Source organism: Eucalyptus grandis, chromosome 8, assembly GCF_016545825.1.
Source record: "Eucalyptus grandis isolate ANBG69807.140 chromosome 8, ASM1654582v1, whole genome shotgun sequence".
Taxonomy (NCBI): domain Eukaryota; kingdom Viridiplantae; phylum Streptophyta; class Magnoliopsida; order Myrtales; family Myrtaceae; genus Eucalyptus; species Eucalyptus grandis.
The window spans coordinates 54,365,930-54,370,405 of record NC_052619.1 but is presented as its reverse complement, the minus strand read 5'-3'; positions in this window follow the sequence as shown (position 1 = coordinate 54,370,405).

Below are 4,476 nucleotides of genomic sequence, written 5' to 3'. Positions count from 1 at the left end.
AATTAAAGAAATGCAACATTTAAATATGCAATCTAAATTAATCTAATGACCTAATTCTAATGACAGGCAATTTCTAATTAAATGCATCTAACAAAAATCACTAAATGACGTGCATTGTATGAAACTAATTCTATATGACGTGCACATGATTTTTATTTTCCTAATAAGCATGCAATCTATTTAGGAGAAATTATCTAAACCTATAATATGCAATCTTAGCATGCAATGACGTGCAAAGAATGCCCTAATTCTACATGACATATGCATAATGACTTTTTTTTTGTTTTTCCTTTTTTCCCTTTTTTTTAAATTTCGAAATTAATAATTGCCAAATAATTAAACATGCAATCCAAATTAAAAAAAAGAACTAGCAACCTAAATTAATTGATTTGATTTTTTTATTTTTGAAAATTCGAAATAAAATTCCTATTATGAACATGCAAACCTAAAACTACATTTTTGATTTTTTTTTTTTTAAAGAAAACTAATTTAAGTAACACCACAGCAAATCAAGCCATATTGATTTCCAAATCGACGAACCATATCTCGCGCATGAGATCGGGTTGGCCAATTTCACATAAATCACGAATCGGATCTCGAGCGGGAGATCGGATTGGCAATTTTTAAAGTAATTGCGAGTCGGATTTCGAGCTTGAAAATCGGACTGACAATCACTAGTTGCAATTTCATATCATGGAATTTCAATTTCACATTAAAGGAATAATTACACTAAAAAGATAAAATAAAATAGCAAAAATAATAAAACAAAAATAAGATAAAGAAAATACCTAAATTTTCTTTTTTTCTTTTTCTTTTTTTTTTTTTTTTTTTTCTAAAAAGAAAAAGAAAAACAAAGCGTGGCCGGTCCGGCGAGGGGGATCACCGGCTAGGGTTCCGGCGAGGCTCCGGAGCGGCGTGTCGGCAGCGAGGCGGCGGGAGCGTCGCGGGTCCGCTCGGGCTGGAGGCGAAGCGGAGGCGGCGTCGGGCGGCACGGGCTGCGTCGCGGGGGCTGCGTCGGGCGCTCGGATCACGGGCTTCGGCGGCGGGCGCTGCAGGACGGCGGGAGGCCTCTCGGTGGCTGCGATGAGGAGCTCCAGCGTGGATCGGGCTGTTGGGCGCGGCGTCCGGTGAGGAGAGAACCGGATCGGGGCGAGCGTCGCGGCGAGGAGCAAGGGTAGCGTCGATGTGGGTCTTCAACGAGGCTCGGCACCGGTGAAAGGGAAGCCTCGAGGCTGGGTTCGGGCCTGCGTCGTCGGGGACCTCGGTTTGCGGGCGGAGGGACTCCGGGCCGGATCTCGGCTCGGGACCATTTTGCGGCTCTAGGTCACCGGTGGCTTGGGATCTGCGTCGACGGCGGCGGACAGATCTGGAGGAGGGTTGCAACGGCGGCAGGATTGGCGTGGCGTCCGGGGCTTCTGTTGCGGGCGCAGTGAGGTGAGGCGGAGGCGGCGGTCGCGGTCGCGGGCCGGAGCGGCGGCGGCGGCGTGTCGTCGAGGCTCCCGGGGCAGCGTCGGGCGGCGCAGGTCGTCGGGGGCTCGCGGCTCGAGCGCTCGCGGACGGAGATCGACGCGGCGACGGCGGGTTCGACGGCGGACGGGGGCGGCGAAGGCCCCCTGGCTGCGGGGGAAGATGAAAATCGCGCAAGGGGGCTTTTCTTTTCTTTTTCTCTTTTTTTTTTTCTACTTTTCCTCTCTCCACTCACTTTTTCACCCTTTTCAAAACTTTTTTTTTTTTTTCCAACGGAAAGGACCCCCTTCTCTCGTGCTTTTCTCTTGTGTATTTCTGAATTTGTTCCCTTCGATATGACCGAATGTCTCAAATGCGTGGCCTCCTCCAACCCTACGCATTTAATTTATTTATAAGCCACGGTTAGGGTTTTAATTTTTCCAAATCCGTATCCACGAAAATTCCTTTTTCCAAATGCAATATTTGCTTTTGATACGATTTAGGATTGCAAAAGGATTCTTCCAAAATTTGAAATCTCACACAAATCAATCCGTAAAATCTTTCCGAGGATACGGGCTTGGGCCTATTTACTCCCTTCGTGGGCTTAGTCCAATTGTCAAATTAATATTCTCAACCATCAATTTGAACACATTTGTCACCGGCCCAATGTAAATGCAAATTAAAATGGATGCACCTAAAACTATATGCTATGCAATTAATTAATTAACTAATATTTTTTTTAGGGCTTAAAATTAATCCCTAATTTTTTAATGCAACTAATAATTAAAAGGGTCACCAAAATTTAGGTGTCAACAGCTGCCCCTCTTTGAAGGTGAGCTCGCAGAGGTTGCATTCAAAGATAAATTGAGACCTAAATTTTGATCATGCACATGTAATGAATGATATTTTTGTTGGAACATGAATTCCATTTTTAATGCAACTTATATGATGCATGGAAATGCTAATGCAAATGATAGATGAACCTACCTGAAATAACTTACCTTCGAGAAGGATAGAGTAACTCGAGGTAGTGGGTGTTACTTGTCCAGGGACCCGTACCATTCTACGGTCGCCTAGAATAGTAACATGACTTTGTGAAGATGCTGCTTTCCCAGGACCCGTACCATTCTACTACCGCCCGTATGGCAGAAAGGAGCTGCTTTCTCAGGACCCATACCATTCTACGGTCGCCCAATACAGCAGAAAAGTTTTGTAAGGAACCTTTCCCAGTGACCCGTACCATTCTACGGTCGCCTAGTACGGCAGAAATATTTTGTCTAGGACCCGTACCATTCTACGGTCGCCTAAACGGGGATTCATTTTCCAGGACCCGTACCATTCTACGGTCGCCTGAATAAGGAATAGGTGTTGTCAAGGACCCGTACCATTCTACGGTCGCCTCAACGAAGAAAATTATTTTTCCAGGACCCGTACCATTCTACGGTCGCTGAATGAAGAAATTGCTTTTCCAGACCCGTACCATTCTACGGTCGCTGTTAGAGCAATAAATGTTGTCTAGGACCCGTACCATTCTACGGTCGCCTAGACTGAGGTTTTGCTTGGCTAGGACCGAACCATTCTTCGGTCGCCCAACCTTCGACGAAATCATCTAACCAGGACCCGAACCATTCTTCGGTCGCCTTAATCAGATTGAATCTGGAGGAAAAATCTTTGGGGACAACTCAATTGAGTGTCGGTATGCTTAAAAGGGAATACCTGTGCAATGACAAATATTCAAGGTATGGATAGAGATATACTTACCTGGTGATATCTCTGATTCCTGGGGATATGACTTTTGAAATTTAGATATCATGTGGAGGTCTTCCACTTCATGGTGGAGGCTTCTAATATCATGAAACATTCTGAAAGGAACTTGAATTACCTGTCAGACATGGTTTAGAGCAAAAACTGATATGCATTCATCAAAGAGATAGAGAATCTAAGCTACTCTAGAATGCACATTTCAAAATTCAGTGAGATTTTTATCAACTCAATCGGGGTTCATGCATAATGACCTTTGCATCACCCAAATTTCCACTGGAGAGAATTGTCGTTCAAGACAACGACATGGATTTCTTAAAAATGCTAAATGAGAGACTTTTAGTTAAAAAGGACCTTCACTCACTCTCGTTTAGAATAGCTATTTTGTGAGAATCACTCAATCTCATCATCATATCAACAAGGATCCAAGTATTCTCGCAAGCGGTACGATCTTACCAATCTGAGAGGTCTTTAATAGGGACCATAATGTGGGCTTGGTCAATGGCTTAACAAAGGGACTCTTCGAGTCAAGGCAATTAAAAGAACAATTCTATAATTATCTCCGGGTTTACAAGTCAAGAACCCTGCAAAATGAGAAAGAAATAATCTTGCTCGCACTTCTTCGAGCGATGCTTATAAACATATGAACTCCTACGTTAATTTAAGTGCCATAATCTGAAGAGACTTTGTGAGGGACGTAACGTAGGCTGGGTTCATGGGTTGAGAAATGAAAGGATCATTAGGCTCAAAATGTGTGTGAATGGTGAGAGTTGGTGATCATCTTGGCATTGCCACCAGTTTTCTTTTTCAGTATTGGGGATTGTCTTCATGAAATGCCCCATTGATTGTAAAAACTCAACTTTTGAGTTCTTTGAGTATTGCTTCATCAGGATTCAATTCTTGCAATTGACAGTCACCTTATCTTGACTCTCTTTTTTTTTCATCTATGGGCATTGGCCTTGCTTTTACCCGCACACTGCTTTTCATGCCCCAAGTTCTTATTCTTCTTTTTTTTTTCACTTTTTTTTTCATGGGCATTGACCTTGCTTTTACCAGGCACACTGCTTTTTCATGCCCCTTAATTCTATTTTGATTTCTATGCTTGCGCATAATGCATGCGTCAAGCAATTACACTTTGAATGACATTCAAACTTTCAAAGGTCTTCATCTGTCTCTTGCCTTGCCCTAGTGTGGGGGATGATCACCAACTGGGTTTAAAAGAAATGACATTGCAGGCTCAAGTGGGCTATGCAAAGGATATAAGTATGT